We start from the raw sequence: 19451 nt of genomic DNA on the forward strand, positions 1-19451 counted from the left end.
CCCAACCGAGCCGAGCCTTACCAAGCTCGGGCTCGGCTCGTTAAGAAAATGAGCCTAAATTTCTGGCTTGAGCTCTTTATTAAGCAACTGAACTGAGCTCGAGCAGAGCCTAATTGAGTCGAGCTCGAGCCTGTTCGAGAACAGCTTGGTTCGTTTGTAGCCCTATTTACAAGGTATACCTGTTAGATCCAAATCCCTACACCCACATGTTCTTGCCCTCAAGTCCACTACATGAGTTGTATCATAACAATCCACTTCAAACTTTAACTCACATGCAAAGCTAGGAAAGCAATTCCTAGCATCCTCTTTGTTTGACTCTAATTTTTGTTGCACAATTGGACAAATAGAGCTACCGTATTTTTCCATTCCATTTTTCTTCACTTTTATTTTGTTCATCAGTTTCCTCATAATCCACCCAATCATTAAGATGATTGGTTTATCCCTTGCTGGCAAAATGTACTTGTTGAAAGACTCACTAAGATTATTCATTTGAATATCACGCTTGGATCTCGTGCTGAAGTAAGACCCGGTCTATGTTTCAGGATTTTCTTGCATCAACCACTCATTTGGCTTGTTTTCTTTGTCCAATTCCCCCAACTTCTTCATGTGATAATCAAACTCCCTTTTTGTCCCAGCCTTTTCAGCTTTCCACATCAATTCCTTAAACTCTTTTCTACTGAACTTCTATTTGAAGTTGGTGTAGAAGTGCCTTAAGCAATACCTATGTTCAACATTAGGCAAAATCTGTGTAAAGGTGTGAACCAATCCTTTTTGTCTGTCTAAAATGAATGTCCACCCAATGTCATTTCCAGCTCCTATGTCCTCTACTAATTGGGTCAGAAACTGTCACGACCCAAACCCGCCCCTAAGGGTTTAGCATCGTAACCGGCCAGTAATAGTAATAACAATAGTATAGAGTAAGGGGCTGGCGGAAGCCAATCAGTAAATAAAAGATATCCAATGAGCTGTGGAAATCTGGATGGAAAAAGACTTTTATGGACTAGTCCACATTCATAACCATAAACATATATACATATCGGATACATATAACATACAGGTTAGGGATCCAATCCCTTTACTATAACTGTGCAGTCAAATGTCTTAAACATTCATTACACAACAGAGACAAAAGGGTGAATCTGAAACACCCCAAAACAGCCTTGGCTTGAGCGGACTCGGAACCTCGAAGTGAGACACAATAGCTGGCTTAACAAAACATGAGCTTAACTTGACGCTTCTAGCTTCGGTCCGGTGCCTGGCCACCTACATACATATATAAATAGTGAGCTAAAACCCAGTGAATAACAACTGTGTAAAGGGGTTAAGAATGAATGTCCTTTCAGTGATTAAAACAGTCATTTGCATCAGTAGATCAGTTATTCAATCAGTGGCTCATATTTCATGCCATATCAGTCAATTAGAAATCATAGCAGTCATACGTGATACATCTAATAGCAAAACAGTACAGTAGGTCTTAATAGACCGAACAGTCAGTTGATGACCATCAAAACAGTAAACAGTATTGGTTCCAAACATTGGAACTAACAGAGATCTTTGTAACAGTAGCAGTAACAGTAACAATACAGTAGCAGTAACAGTAACAGTAAGTTGCTATGGATGCCACGAGTACAGTTCATAAAATAGGACAAACATTCATTCAGTAAACAATGTCACTTCAGAAAGCAGTACAGTCGATCGTTCAGAAAATAATTATAATTGAACATATCTTTACAACATTGTTACTCACAGATTACTGGGCTATAGGCAAGCTAATCAGCGTCCTCGGGTGCCAACCCTACACAGTTGCAGAACGAACACACACTAAATTACACACTCGGGATTAATAACTTAGCCCCTATCTTGACTTGGTGTGGTTCTATAACATTAACCTCATTAAGATGCCTTAAACATGGCCTAGGAATTCCTAGGATGGAATGAGGATGCAAAAAAAATGCACTTAACAACATTTCCAAACTTGCTGAAAACAGGGGTCTCGCTCGAGCGTGGATTTCTTCGCTCGAGCGGGCTTACCGAAACAAAAGGGTTGCTTGAGCGTAGACTCCCTCGCTCGAGCGATCTGTAAAAATGTGAAAAGTACTGGTTGCTGAAATTCCCCGCTCGATGCTCGCTCGAGCGTGAAACACAGTTCCCCGCTCGAGCATAGGTCTCATCGCTCGAGCGTGCGTCTGCATACGTAAAAACCTGAGAGCTTGCAATCTACGCTCGAGCTAACATTCCGTCGCTCGAGCAGAGCTCTGAACACAAAGGTAGTCGCTCGAGCGTGGAAGCCAAAATTTGGGTTTTCCAGATTTGCTTCCAAAGCTCAAACCAAGAATCAAACATGCCAAAACTCATCCATTTTGGCCAATTTTCTGGAAAACACTTAGAAACTCATAATACAACATGTTTTGAAGATCATTTTTATAAAATCAAAGTCCAAAAGTATGTCAATTGAACACAAATTCAACCCAAAATTCAAGAACATGATGTAAATATGCCATGCATGTGTTTATTTGAATTCAAAGCTTCTAACACATGATCAAATGAGTCATTCTTCCCAAAAACATAATGAATTCTTAGATTACAACTATAATCTTGACATGCATGGAAGAATTTTGTGCAAAACAACTTCAAAACTCTATGATATGATCATGCATGTAAGAATGGACTCTCAAATTAACACTTTAGGCTAATTCTTGACTCTAATCACCAATTTTTCCATGAACAAAGCAAGAAACAACTTAAATTCATAATTAAGGGAATGAATTTCCTACCTTAAGTCTTGAATTCCAAATGTGGTAGCTCAAATATGAAATTCCTTCAATCTCCCCTAAGTCTCAAGCAACTCTTGTTGAAATCAATTTCTTTCCTCCTACTCTCCTCTCACTCACGGTTTGGTCTTGAAATGGATGAAAGATGATACTAAACAAGTATAAGGTCAAGCAAATGGCCTTGAAAAGGCCCACTAATGGCAAGAGTGTAAATAACTTAAGCTAATGTAATTTAACATGATTTATTCTAATTTAGTCATTCCAAATTGAATTTTAATTAAACCTACCATAAAATCATATAATTCCTAATTAACATATAACACAAAACAATTTCTGAATCGGTCACCGATAAGGCTTTCAATTCGCAGTTCGAAATTAAAGCATGGACAGATCATTCAGTAACAAACAGATAGAAATGCATTCTAAACAACACACTCACACAACAATTTAGGATTTCATCTTAATCAATTTCTTATCATGCTTAATCACAATTTAACGCTAATCAGAAGTGAGGGTTGTCACAGAAACCATACCCATGAATCCTTGCATTCAGCCTCCACTGCAGCAATGGCAATGGGAAACATGTTGTCATTCCCATCAACACCAATGGCTGCTAAAAGCTGGCCCCCCATATATGCTCTTCAAAAAACAACCATCTAACCCAACAACAGGCCTGCAACCTTGTATAAAACCTTGCTTCTGTGCATCTAGTCTGATATACAACCTCTTAAAAATAGATGTAAGTTGTCTATTAGGCCTTTCTACTTCATCATCATCTTCATCAACTATAGGTCTGTCCAATTTAATCACTAAACAACTGTTTGGATTATGCTATTTGACTATCTCACAGTAATCCCATAGTCTAGCATACTGCTTCCTCAAATCCCTTTCAGTTGTTTCCATTGCTTTTCTTTTTGCTCTATACACTTGACTCTTACTTACATCAACCATTAGTTCTCTATGAATGTCCTTTTGCATGGCTGAGATCTCTATGTTAGGAGAATTTCTCAATCTTTCAAGGTATTTTTGTGATAAATACCTTGAGGTAACTAGATGGTTGTCATAAGTCCTACTACATGAATGAAGTGGTTTTAAGCTTTTGATTTGAAATGTGCTTTCATTTTGCATTGGGGATACATGAATTCTAAACCCACACTCGTGTTTACACACTGTAGTAATTCTCTTATTTTCATTTCTAACCCACTTCAAATCATATCCCTGTTGCACTTGTCATTCCTTCAATGCATTCCCAAAAACTTGTGCATTCTTAAATCTCATTCCCACTTGGAGTTCAAGTTTCACCATATCCACATCCTCATTAAATTCTGCAAACCTATCATCCATTTCCTTCTCATCTGATGATCCGTACAAAGTATGCATCTCAAAATCTTGTTCTGAATACCATTCATCAGAACCTGAAGCATTTGGTTCATTTCCTACATTTGTCTCAACACCCATATTTGATTCTACTCTCACATCTTTATCAACATAAGCAAATATATCTTCATCTTCACTACTGTCTAACCTATCATTCATCTATTCTGGATCTGTGCTATCACCACCATCACAATCATTCATTTCCTTGTCACCCCCTATTCTTCTTAAATTTTAGTCCCATTTTCCCATTCATTTTCTTCCATTTCAGGCCCAGTTATCCCTTTTTCATCTAATTCTATTTGTGCTTCTATTTGTAGAATTTGTGGCCCTTTTATGACTTTCCCATTTGGACCTAAGACCTGAAGTGCTTTATGACCTTTCTCCACATACAAGGCAACCACATTCAGACTCATATAATGGAATAACATATCAATTATATCCCTATCTGAATTCATCTCCCTAAGACCAATGTCCAGTATTTCCCCAAGAACTCTATAATACAATTGGCTAGTAGAGGGATAACCTAGGCTCAAGTACAACTTCTAAAAATCAAAAAATCCAACCCTATTGGATCAAAGTACTGAAATTAATTAACTTTCCCTCCCTTATACACTCTATTTGGAGGCTTAGTAACGTAACCTCCATGATATAACTCAACACCAAACTCTATTGCCATCACCTCATCCTAATTAATCATCCAAGACACAAAAGACAAAAATAATACATAAACAAATCAATGCCTTAACATTACAACACACAAAAGAAAAAAAGGAAAAAAGAAAAAAAGAATACATAAAAAAATAAATAAAAATAAACTAACACTAAACAGACATATTGTCTCCCCCAAAAACAGTTAGGGGACCACAAAAATCATAGTCATGCATCAAAATCAACAAAACCCCAAATCTGTTGACATTGTTGCATAAAAAAAAAAAAAACCCCAATTTGTTATTCTAGATATACACAACAAACAGTTAGGGGACCACTATGAACCCCACCTCTATGCACAAATATCATAGTCATGCATCAAAATACAAACTCTACCAAAAAAACCAACAATAAGACAACAACCTTAACAAAAAAGTAACAACAAGCCAACAAACATACATCGTAAAACAAAAACCCTACCAATAAAGCCTTTTTTAATTTTTTTTGAAAACCTCAACCACCAAACAAGTCATTTTCTAAACATATTATACAATAAATTTACAAAATCACAATCAAACCAGCAAATAGGCACACAAAACAGATTTTTTGTAGGGTTTGTTGATTGTTACTTGGAGTAAAATTTTGAAAAGAAGATTCTTTGTAAATCCTTTGAAACCCTAACCCAGATTTTTTGAAATCCTTTGAAATCCTTCAGTTGTTACTGATTCGATTTGCAAATCCTTTGAAACGCTAACCCAGGTGTATCTCTCTGTCTCCTTCTCTCTCTATTTCTAAAAATCGTAGTCAAACAACTGAAGGGATTGTAGCATGTAAGCACTATAAATATCTAGGGGTATTCTAGTCTTTTCTATCATTCCGTCACGCCCTGTCACTTTTACACTTTAATCAAAATCACAGGGTGTTTATGAGTATATTTATAGACGTCAAGGGGGTAATGTGAAAAAACGTTAAACTACAGGGGGTAAAATGTAATTATCCCTATTATAAATTTACAATTTTAGGAGATAAATGACACAAACTTCAATATTACCTCGTGTCCTTAAAAAAATAGGCTCATCTTCCCTTCAAAATTGTCAGACTAAAATATTTTTGCATTTTACATTTAGTTTAGCATCTTCTAATTTTTTGAAAATTTTCAAAACTTAAAAATTTAATAATTTTTTATTTAGATGTCCATTTTTAATAAAAATTATATTTTTTTGAATACTCTCATCGAGATCTATCAAACAAAATCTATGAAGATATGAAATTCAGAAGAAAAAAAAATTTTCACAAAATTTCACTGAGTTAGAAATCAATATGAAAGTAAATTTCTCTGATTACATTTACAAAGAAAGTCAAATATGTTAGAGAAAATCAACAAGTAAATTTCTTTGACTACATTTGCAGAGAAATTTAAAAGAAAGTCAAATGTGTTAGAGAAAATTAACATGCAAGTAAATTTCTCTGACTACATTTATAGAGAAATTTAAGAGAAAATCAATATGCAAGTCAATTTCTCTGACTATATTTGCAGAAAAACTTTAAAGAAAATCAACATGATAGAGAAATTTCAAATACAGGTCCAATGAAACTTCATATTGTAAGTGTGTGATGGCCAAAGAAGATCAACATGATAGAGAAATTTCAGATATAGGTCCATTAAAATTATATTTGAAATTTCTTTGGTACATGTCGAGTGAAATTTCAAAAAAAATTAACTTCACGAATAAATTTATCTAGTATAGGCCGAGTGAAATTTTAGACAATTTTTACACAAATTTCTCTATGAAGAAAATTTTAGATCCTACCTAGTATAAGTCCAAAGAAATTTTAGTAGATCCTCCAAATTCTCTAGTGAAATTTCTCTATATAGTTCTAGAGAAATTTTAGCAGGTCCTCTAATTCCTCCAGATTCGTGAGTTTATTATTTTCTTGATCACCCATCTTTTGTTTTTCAGCAAATAGATCAAGGACCCATCATCATGGTAATGGACAACGTAAACAGGGTAGATGTGGTTACGAATGTGGCCAATAGGGGTTCAAAACTTAGCATTGAAGACATTGACAAGGTCGACAGTAATGAAGCGATTGTCGAAGCGGAAGGAGACAGAGGTAGCAGTGGCAAAGAATAAGGAGATGGTGGATTTGGGTTCTAGGGTTTGGGAATAGAACATTGTGAAGTGGTAGAGAGATCCAAATATGTACAGAGAGAGAGAAGAAAGAAGAAAAATAGAAAGACGATGCTAGAGTAAGAGCCGGTAGCAACGATGAAGTGACTGTAAGATTGGAAAGAGGCGGAGATGGCAGTGTCGGAGAATGAAGAGATAGTGGAATTGGGTTTTAGGATTTAGAAAGAAAGAGATCAAAGAGATGGATGAGAAAGATAAGAGTGGCCCAAATATGTAGAGAAAGAAAAAAGAAAAGTGTGGATAAAGTAGGTATTTTTTTTGCATAAAATAGAAGTAAAGGATGTGAGGGACTTTATCTAACATAAATTTTTTTGTAGACCTCTATTACTATCAAAAGTTAGAGAGAGAGATATTAGACTAATTTCCTTATGAAATGAGGGTTTAAAAAAACAATGTGAGTTATGGGGAGAAAAGAAAAAAAAAATGCTTTGAGAAAAATAAAAATTACTTTCATATATTTATTTCTTTCCCTACGGATAACTAAACAAAAAAGTTTTTTTTTTTAATTCAAAAATCTATTCAATTTCTTATTTTTAGCCCAACCAAAAAATATAAAGCTTTTTTTCCCCCCTATCAATATAAATGTTTTTTTTGGTTTTAGTATTGTAAGAAAGTCATTTGGCTTCATTTGAGAAGTAAGTTAACTTTTTGACTTTTTAATTGTTTTGCTATTTTAACTTGAGGCTAAAAATAGGTTGGATTTTTTTGACTTTCTTAAATTTTGTGAGAGAAAAAATAAAATAATTATGATTTAAATATTTTTAGTTTGTTTTATCTTTTTTTGACTAAATTAACTCTAATCTTAAAAAAGTCTCATGCTAAACGAGGGCTTAATTTTATAACAACTTAAAAAGTGTTTTTTTTTTTATTATTTAAATGAGAAGATTTGATAAATTTGAAAATTGCAAACAAAACTTCGTCGAGGTTGTTAATAACTTCGTCGGTCCCAAGTCCGGGTAAAAGAAGAAGGTTGTGTGTTAGGTAGGCGACATCCAATATGGAAAAAAGTCGTTCTGATCCTTTATGACAATGAATCCTGCTTTGAATCGTTAAAATGTTAGGTCGTTCCCCTCAAGTGATGCATTGTGCCTGCCTCCGGGTGTTTCGAAAAGTGAGCAAGGGGTGCCGCATCGATACTTGGGTGCGGTGAAAAATGGGCAAAAGTTCCCGCGTTTTTTTGGACGAGCGCGAATAAAGAAGCTAGTCCAAGACTATAGGTTTAGGGTAGCCACTTGGAATATAGGAACCTTAACTGCTAAGACGATGGAATTGGTAGATGTTATGATTAGGAGGAGAGTTAGTATAGCTTACGTACAAGAAACTAAGTGAACCAGTGAGAAAGCTAAGGAAATTGAGGATACTGGTTTTAAACTGTATTATAGTGGTAAGGATAGACGCATAAATGTGGTAGGAATCATAATTACCAAGGGTCTTGTGGAGAATGTAGTAGCGGTCATTAGGAAATGGGATAAGATTATGTTAGTTAAACTAGTTATTTGAGAGAATATAGTGAACGTAGTTAGTGCATACGCCCCTTAAGTAGAATTAGATTATCAGACTAAGAGGGATTTTTGGGAGCAAATAGATGAGATCTTACAGGAGATACCAGTAGGAGAGAACCTGGTTATGGGTGGAGATTTTAATGGTCATGTAGGCATAGATAAACGAGGCTATGAAATGATGTATGGTAGATACGGTTTTGGTGACAGAAATGAGGCTAGAGAAAGTATCTTAGATTTTGTGTTGGCTTTTAACTTGGAGGTGACCAATACTATGTATAAGAAAATGGGGGAGCATTTGATAAGCTTTAAGAGTGGGTTAGTTAAGAGCCAAATAGATTACTTCTTAGTAAGAAAAGTGGACCGTCTAAAATGCAATGATTGTAAGGTGATTTTTGGAGAGAGCCTGGCCTCTCAACATAGGATTTTGGTATTAAATTTATCTTTTAAAGGGCAATACCAAGCTAGGAAGGATGGTGGGCGTCATAGGACGAGATTGTGGGACTTAAAAGGGGATAAACTAGAAATATTTAAGAATATAATGGATAAGGAAGGTACTGTTAGAAATGGTTTTGGAAAAATCAGATATTTTCTCAACTTTGGTCTAATTTTTAGGCTGGACCCATGCACCAAAGTTGGCGGGTCTAAGTGGTAATGCATTCTATGCCGCGTTGTACTTCACGTAGTATATTTGGTTGCTCAAAACCATTATTGGGTGAATGGGAAATTGAAATCAAAGTGAGCTCCATGGAAATGGCATATTAGTGAAGTTTCCTTAAAGGTTTGAATTAAAGATTTGTCCCACATTGGTTTGGTGGGCAAACTTTTGTGGGTTTATAAGGCATGGGTTTACAACTTGGAGAGGGCCCCAAGGGGTACCCAAGTTTTGTGGAAGGGTGAGGTTATGGATAAAGTAGGCTAGACGCATTGGACCTAAAATAAACACGCGCGGGCGCCACCGCTGTTCGTCCGTCCGGTCAGTAGGGTGGGACTGAGTTGGGCGCAGGTGTGTATGTGAGGTTGGGTTGGGCTTGTCCGGCCCAATGTTTATCTTTTTGGGCCAAAAACATTTTGGATTTTTATTTTTCTAAAATTAAATTCTTACCTTTTTTGAATTTAAATTTTGAAAACAATTCCGAAATGGTGTCCAAATTATTCCTACACATAAATAGGTCCATATATGTCCAATATAAACTGAACAGATTCAGTTATTTGTTCAAAATTCAAACTGAACAGGTTGTATCTATTTAAACAGTGCCAAACAGGTATAGTGCCTGTTTAAACAGATCTGCTACATGTTGGATTCAAACTGAATAGCCACCTTTGCACCTATAAATAGATAAGTCCCTAATTTGGTTTTTAACTTAATTTTTCGTCCTAAATTCTGCTATTGATCTCTCTTCATTTTGCTATATTATTTTCCTGTGAGAAAAAGTGTAAACATAAAGTATGTTCGTTGTGTGAATAGTTTGTAGTGCTGCTACTATTCACTATTGATCATTTTATCCTGGGAGATAGACATCCATAATCTGAAAACACCGTGGAGAGAACGAATTTTTCTTAAGGACACAGTATTAAACACTAGACTTGATCAAAAATTTGTTCGATAAATTAATAATGTAAATAATTAATTTACTTTCTGTTTTACTTTTTTTTTATCAGATTCTGATTTTATTTTTGTAACAAAATAAGAATTTGTTATTTTATTTTATTTTTATTTTAGTTTGATTTTTGTAACCAAGCAATCTCTCTCTTTCCTTTAATTCTTTGAATACTTTGAAGATTGTCCAACAATCTTAAGACAAACCTATTTTCTGTGTCTTCATTGTATTAATTTTATGTGCTTTTACAAAGTGGTATTCTGGTTAGAAAATACAAATAATAGTCATATAGTGTTTAATAAATAGTAGTAATACACTGCTTATTTTCTTTGACAAATAGTAGTAATATACTGTTTGCATTAACAATTTCAGAATATAATTTGTGTAGTAGTGTTACAGAAAATAATTGTGTGATATTTTATTTTTTTGGTTTTAGTAATTAAAAAAGTAAAATTATTTTGTGTTATAATTTATTTTCTGGTTTAAGTAACTAGAAAATTAATTTGTGTTTTGGTTTTTTTGATTTTTGTAATAAGATATTATGGCTATTGCAACTGAAAGTAGTACTCCAATTGTTACAACGACTCCGGTCCCTATCGAGAACTATGTTCAAGTTCCAATAAATCATGGAGAAAAACTAGAAAAATTTAATGGCACCAAGTTTAAGAGATGGCAGCAGAAAATACTGTTCTATCTTATAACTCTAAATCTAGCCCGATTTCTCCGTGAAAAGGCTCCAGTACTGAAAGAGGATGAAAGTGATCGACAAGTTGTTGCCGCTATAGACACTTGGAAACATTCTGATTTTTTGTGTAGAAATTACATCCTTAATGGCCTTGACAACATTCTATATAATGTTTACAACCCTCTAAAACAGCAAAAGAATTGTGGGATTCTTTGGAGAAAAAATACAAGACAAAGGATGCCGGCACAAAGAAATTTATTGTCGGTAAATTTCTGAACTTTGTTATGGTAGACTCCCAAACAGTAATTTCTAAAGTTCAAAGTTTTCAATTAATTTTGTATGATATTCATGCTGAGGGTATGTCTCTAAGCGAGTCTTTCCAAGTCGCTGCGTTAGTGGAAAAATTACTATCGGCTTGGAAAGATTTCAAAAATTATTTAACACATAAATACAAAGATATGACAATAGACGAATTAATTGTAAGACTAAGAATTGAGGAGCATAACCGTAGGGCTAAAAAAATGAATGGTAAAAATCTCATTGAGTCCAAGACTAATGTGGTTGAACAAGTGTCCAAACCACATAATAAAAATAGGAAGTTTGCTGGAGATAGTTCTAAACAAGGCGACAACAATGGCAATAAGAAGTTCAAAGGAAAATGCAATAACTGTGGTAAGGCCGGACATCGAGCTTCTGATTGCCGCTGCCCTAAGAAAGATCCCGGAAGTACAAGCAAGAAGATTACCAATCAAGCCAATGTGACAGAATTTAATTACATCTCTGACGGGGTAAATGAAATCAATCTCTATGTTGTGGTGTCTGAGGCTAATTTGGTTAAAAATCCCAAGGAATTGTGGGTTGACACTAGGGCAACTCGTCACATTTGTGCGGACAAGAAGATGTTCACTACTTACAATGAGGCTGCAAATGGTAAACAACTTTTCATGAAAAATTCTTCTACTTCTACTATGGCTGGACAAAGAAAGGTAATCTTGAAGATGACATTGGGGAATGAACTTACCCTCAACAACGTGCTGCATGTACCAGACATCCGGAAGAATTTAGTTTCCGGTTCTTTGTTAAGTAAAAATGGTTTTAGGCTTATATTTGAGTCTGATAAATTTGTATTAACAAAAAGTGGTATGTATGTTGGTAAGGGATACATGAGTGATGGTCTCTTCAAGTTGAATATAATGACGGTTCTTTGTTAAGTAAAAATGGTTTTAGGCTTATATTTGAGTCTGATAAATTTGTATTAACAAAAAGTGGTATGTATGTTCGTAAGGGATACATGAGTGATGGTCTCTTCAAGTTGAATGTAATGACTGTTGTACCAAAACTTTCTGTTAATAAGAATAACACATCTTTTGCTTATATTCTTGAGTCAAATTTATGGCATGGTATATTAGGACATGTAAATTTTGATGCTTTGTGTAGATTAATTGGTTTGGATTATATGCCAAAGTTTGAAATTAATCCTAATCACAAATGTGAGATTTGTGTAGAAGCGAAACTAACTAAGACTCCATTTAAATCGGTTGAAAGAAAAACCGAACTTCTAGAATTAATTCACACTGATGTATGTGATCTTAAATTTGTTCAAACTAGAGGAGGCAAAAAGTATTTCATAACATTTATTGATGATTGCACAAGATATTGTTATGTATATTTACTTAGAAGTAAAGATGAAGCCTTGGAAATGTTTAAACTTTACAAAATTGAAGTTGAAAATCAACTTAGGAAAACCATTAAAATGGTTAGAAGTGATAGGGGTGATGAATATGATGCACTTTTAAATGAATTTTGTGCACAACATGGCATTATTCACCAAACTACAGCACCTTATTCTCCACAGCAAAATGGAATTACTGAAATGAAGAATAGAACCCTTAAAGGAATGATAAATGCCATGTTACTAAGTTCAGGCTTACCGCAGAACTTGTAGGGGGAAACAATTTTGTCTGCTAATTATGTTCTTAACAGAATACCCCATAAGAAAACCAACAGCACTCCTTATGAATTATGGAAAGGTCAACCACCTTCCTACAAATACTTAAAAGTGTGGGGGAGTTTGGAAAAAGTAGAAGTTCATGTTCCAAAAAAGACTAAGATAGGACCAAAAACAGTGGATTGCGTGTTTGTTGGTTATGCTCAGAATAGTAGTACATATCGGTTTCTGACTTGTAAATCAGAAATACCTGATATACATGTGAACACTATTATAGAGTCAAGAAATATTGTGTTTTTTGAACATGTTTTTCCTTACAAGAAAGGACAGGAATTAAGTTCACATAAAAGAACATATGATTGTACACAAAGTCAAGAGACTAATAACAAGAGACTAGTAATGATCTCGACCAACATGATTTAATTGATGATGAACCAAGACGCAGTAAGAGAGCAAGAACATCAAAATCCTTTGGTCCAGATTTTCTGACATACCTGTTAGAAAAATGAATCTCAAAGCTTTAAAGAAGTAATGACAGGTCCTGAAGCACCTTTGTGGAAAGAAGTTGTTAATAATGAAATTGAATTTATTATGCAGAATCATACTTGGGAATTGGTGGATCTTCCACCTGGTTCTAAACCGCTTGGATATAAATAGATATTCAAGAGAAAAATGAAAGCAGATGATTCAATAGACAAGTATAAAGCAAGACTTGTGGTAAAAGATTACAGACAAAATGAAGGTTTGGATTATTTTGACACATATTTCCCTGTGACAAGAATAACATTCATCCACATGCTTATCACTATAGTAGCGTTGTATAATCTAAAGATACATCAAATGGATGTCAAGACACCTTTCTTAAACGGTGATCTAAATAAAGAAATCTATATGGAGCAACCCGATGGGGTTGTAGTGTCAGGGCAAGAAAAGAAAGTTTGTCGGCTTGTAAAATCTCTTTATGGATTAAAACAAGCACCTAAACAATGACATGAAAAATTTGATCATACTATGCTTACTAATGGGTTTAAGATAAACGAATGTGACAAGTGTGTCTATGTTAAAAACACTAACAAAGGTTATGTCATCGTTTGTCTTTATGTGGATGACATGCTTATCATTGGAAGCAGTCAAAACATGATCAAATCAACTAAGTAAATGCTGAACAAAAGATTTGATATGAGAGATATGAGGGTCGCAGATGTTATATTAGGAATGAAAATTACTAAAACATTTAATGGGTATGCATTATCTTAATCTCATTATATTGAGAAAATTCTTGGTAAATATATCAAGGATGATATGAATATAGCTAGAACACCTGTAGACATCAGTCTTTATTTATCAAAAAATAAAGATGATGTTGTGTCTCAGCTAAAATACTCCCAAATCATTGAAAGCCTAATACACCTAATAAATTGCACTTGTCCTGATATAGCTTATGTTGTCAGTAAATTGAATAGGTACACTAGTAACCCCAGAAAAGACCATTGGAAAGCGATCATGCGAGTTCTTAGATATCTAAGATTTATCCATGATTATGGTTTGAACTGTACTTGATATCCTGTAGTATTGGAAGGCTATTGTGATGCAAATTAGATATCAGATACTAAAGATTCAAAATCCACTAGTAGATATGTCTTTACTCTGGGTGGTGCTATTGTTTCTTGGAAATCCACGAAACAAACGTGCATCGCACGATCCACAATGGAATTTGAGTTCATTGTTTTAGAAAAAACATGAGAAGCAGAATGGTTTCGCCACTTCTTAGAAGACATTCCAATGTAGCCAAAACTTGTGCCAGCTATTTGCATTCATTATGATAGTCAATCTATAATAGGCAGGGTATAGAGTCATAGGTGTAATGGTAAGTCACGACACATTCGTCGTCGACATGATACCGTAAGGTAATTGCTCTCAAATGGAATAATCTCAATAGATTATATAAAATCTAAAGAGAATATTGCGGATCTGTTAACAAAAGGTTTGACTAAAGAGCAAACATATAGTTCATCGAAGGGGATGAGATTAAAGCCTATTACATAAGAGTCATCATAATGGTAACCCTATTTAAATGACTAGAGATTCCAAGAACTAAGTTCAAAGGGATAACTAAGTTATGTGTGGCTCACTAGAAATCACCAAGGGATCGCTACCCATTTCTATGGTGAGAGTGATATTTGCAACATATGTTGTATGTAGGGGTTTAAGGATAAGCTTTGCTTTTAATGATTACTTATATCTTGATTTAGGCATAAAAATCAAGACGAGTATAAGAGATACTCACAATAAGAATCACCTATATGAGTGTTGAACTGAGGTCGGTTCTATGAAAATGCTAAATTCTCTAGAAGCACTCATGAACAACCAGGAGCATTCAAGGCCAAAATGAACACAACTGTGAGAACCACGATATGTCAGAAGATATTTTGTGTGAAATCTATTGTATTGGTTTACACAAACGGCTGAACAATTTAAGGCATCGTGTCCATTGGTTAGCTAGTAAGTTTGATAAGTTATCACTATGAGAGGTTCAAGGCTGAAAGTTATCTATCCTGATGCAAAATATTTTCGACTTATACTCTTTCGACAAATTATGCATATTGTTGCGTTTCGGTTGCCATCAAATTCCATTCATGTGGGAGATTGTTAGAAATATTTTGAAAAAATAAGATTTTTCCTTAACTTTGGTCTAATTTTTAGGTAGGACCCATGCGCCAAAGTTGGCGGGTGTAACGCGTTCTATGCCGCGTTGTGATTCACGTAGTATATTTGGTTGCTCAAAACCATTATCGAGTGAATGAGAAATTGAAGCCTAAGCGAGCTCCATGTAAATGGTATATTAGTGAAGTTTCCTTAAAGGTTTGAATTAAAGGTTTGTCCCACATTGGTTTGGTGGGTAAACTTTTGTGGGTTTATAAGGCATGAGTTTGCAACTTGGGGAGGGCCCCAAGAGATACCCAAGTTTTATGAAAAGATGAGGTTATGAGTAAAGTGGGCTAAACCCATTGAACCCAAAATAAACACACATGCGTGCATTGCTGCCGCTGCCGTTCGTCTGGTCGGTCGAGCGGCGGGCTGAACTGGGCTTGGGCTTGAGCGCGGGTGCGTGGTGTGAGGTTGGGTTGGGCTTATCTGGCCCAATGCTTATCCTTTTGGGCCAAAAACATTTTAGATTTTTATTTTTCTAAAATTAAATTCTTACCTTTTTTGAATTTAAATTTTGAAAACAATTCCAAAATAGTGTCCAAATTATTCCTACACCCAAGCAAGTCCATATCTATTCAATATAAACCGAACAAATTCAGTTATTTGTTCAAAATTCCAACTGAACAGGTTATATCTGTTCAAACAGTGCTGAACAAGTACAGTACCTGTTCAAACAGATCTGCTACCTGTTGGATTCAAACTGAATAGCCACCTTTGCACTTATAAATAGACAAGTCCCCTATTTGGTTTTTAACTTAAATTTTCATCCTAAATTCTGCTATTGATCTTTCTGCATTTTGCTGCATTATTTTCCTGTAAGAAAGAGTATAAACACAAAGTGTGTTCGTTGTGTGAATAGTTTGTAGTGCTGTTACTATTCACTGTTGATCATTTTATCCTGAGAGATAGATGTCCACAATCTGAAAGTACCGTGGAGAGGGCAAATCTGTATTAAGGATACAGTGTTAAACACTGAACTTGATCAAAAATTTGCTTGATAGATTAATAAAGTGAGTAATTAATTAGTTTATGTAATTTTTTTTAATCAGATTCTGATTTTATTTTTGTAACAAAATAAGAATCTGTTGTTTTATTTATTTTTATTTTTATTTTAGTTTGATTTTTGTAATCAAACAGTCTCCATTTTTCCTTTATTTTTTTGAATACTTTGAAGATTGTCCAGCACTTGAGACTTGGAAGATGATGTTAACACTATGTGGAACTCGATGGCCAATTGTATGAGGAAAATCTCAAGGGAAGTGCTTGGAGAGTCGAAAGGAGCGGGATCAAACTCTAGGGAAACTTGGTGGTGGAGGGAAGAGGTTCAAGCGGTAATTAAGGCAAAAAAATAGTGCTTTACAGTGCATGATAGAGTGCCTCGGGATATAATATGGTGGGTGTTAGAAAAGAAATGGGTGATAAAAAGTTACATTGATGTGATTAGGGACATGTATGAAAGGGTGGTGACCACTATTAGATTGCCTGCTGGAGAGACAAATAAATTTTCTATCATTGTAGGGTTATACCAATGATCTAACTTAAGTTCATATCTTTTTGCTTTAGATATGGATGAATTGACGAGAAACATTCAGGATGACGTGCCATGGCGTATGCTTTTTGCAGACGATATCGTACTAGTGGATGAGACTAGAGAAGGAGTTAACACAAAGTTAGAGATTTGGAGAAAAACACTTGAATCTAAAGGATTCCGAATAAGTAAAACTAAGACAAAGCACATGGAGTGTAAATTTAGTAACAGTAACAATGAAAATAGAGGAAAAGTGAAGATTGAGAACCAAAAATTACTTAAGAGTAAACATTTTCGTTATTTAGGGTCGATTATCACAACATCGGGAGAGATTAATGCGGATGTGACCCATAGAATTAAGGCGGAATGGTGTAAGTGGAGAAGGGCGTATGGGGTACTGTGCAATAAACGAATACTCACTAGACTAAAAAAAAAGTTCTATAGAACGGCTATTAGGCCGGCGATGTTGTATGGGACGGAGTGTTGGGCAACCAAGAAACAACATGTAGATAAGATAAGTGTGGCTGAGATAAGGATGCTAAGGTAGATGTGTGATAAGATTAGACAAGACATAATTAGGAATGAGTGTATTTGGGAATGGGTAGGAGTAACACCGATAGAAGATAAGTTGAGAGAGAGAAACGATTGAGATGGTTTGGTCATATTCAATGGAGACCAACAGAGGCAGTAGTAAAGAGATGCGTTGCAGTGACAGTAGATAGAAGTGTTAGGGGACTGAATATGCTTAGATTGACGTTGACTAGCGTTGTAAATAGATATATGGATCTACTTAATTTGACTAATGAAATGACTTTTGATAGAGCCGCGTGGAGAAAAAAGATTCATATAACCGATTCCATTTGATAAAACTTAAACTTGGATTTGATTGGTTTGATTTGGTTTGAAAATTGCAAACAAAAACTTATTTAATATAAAATATTAATTTATAAACTTCTAAATAACTTACAAATTTGTTATTATCACCACAAAAGAAAAAAAAAATACTTACAAAAAAATAATAATAATAATGAATCCATTCAGTCATTTTTTTTGGGTCCTTCCGATGATCACTCACATGCCACTTCCATTTTGGCGATTATTTCCGAGGACTTCCTATAACAATCAGCCGATAATCACATCTTATTGGTGATAATCACTTTTGATTATAAAACGAACTTTGCTTGCATGCTTTTAGAGTCCTCAACCATCATCTTTAATCACCACTTCTTACACTCAACCATCATTTTTTAAGCAATTTTAGGGTTTGTGAAGTAGGCTGACTTTTTAGTTTTTTTTTTTTTTTTTTTTGATTATTTTAGTTTAGAGTCAAAAAATTTTATTTGGAAAAGACTTTTGACTTTTTTGTAAGAGAAAGAATGTAATGATTATAGATTAAATGTGATATTTAATTTTTTTGTGACTAAAAAGCTTATTTTGTTTATTGTAACTATTTTAGCCAAAAAAACTCAACTTTTGGCTTCCCAAACGAAGCCTTAATAGGTAAATTTATTTTTTAATAAGTTATATACTGTAAATTTATTAGATATTATTAAAAAATATTATTAATTATTGATTTTTAGTAACAGTTTAAAAATTGTCATAAAAATGTTATTAATTATAAATTTTAGCGACAATTTAAAAAAACGTCACAAAAAAATTCTTAATTTTTAATTTTCAGTGACAGTTTAAAAAATTTGTTACAGAAAAATATCCCTAATTATAAGTTTTAACGATAATTCATAAAAATCATCACAAAAAAGTCATTAATTGTCAATTTTTAGCGATATATATAAAAATTTGTCACCAAAAATTATTTTTAACGACAATTTTACTATTACTTATTTTCAATAGAATTTGATAAAAATTAGGTCAATCTATTAAGACTTGTTTGATTTGGATTTTCAAGATTCACTTTTTAGAAAATTAACATTTCTTATTTTCTGTATTTTTTTGCTTTCATTAAATTTTTTTAATATTGTAAGTAATTTTTTTAATCTTTAGATACATTTAACATAAATACACTTAAAAAGAATAATATTTGTGATTTTTTTAAAAAATTTACTAAACACCAAAAATATTTTTAAAAATGAGAATTCAATATATATTTTTCGTATTTTTATATATTTATTAATTTTTTAAAATATTTTTTACAAACATTTTACTTTTTAAAAATATTTAAGTAAAGTGCATCCAAAAAAAATAAAAAATTACTTAAAATTTTGAAGATATTCAATAAATAAAAAAAAATATGAAAAGTAAAAAATTTAATTTAAAAAAATTAAAACTAAAATATTGTATCCCATTTTTTAATTGGCTCAAACCACCTCCACCTCCAGAGTCCCGTCCATCACTTTCTGCAACACACAACTACTTCCAGTAATCAATAATAATCACCTCTTGCCACCACTTGTGACATTTGACCATCATCTTTACTTATTTTGAAAATAAATTTTAAAAATAATGTCTCGTTTAAGAACAAGTTATTTTAGTAAT

Source organism: Camellia sinensis, chromosome 10 (genome assembly GCF_055761805.1).
Source record: "Camellia sinensis isolate YWXY chromosome 10, ASM5576180v1, whole genome shotgun sequence".
In the NCBI taxonomy this organism is placed as follows: domain Eukaryota; kingdom Viridiplantae; phylum Streptophyta; class Magnoliopsida; order Ericales; family Theaceae; genus Camellia; species Camellia sinensis.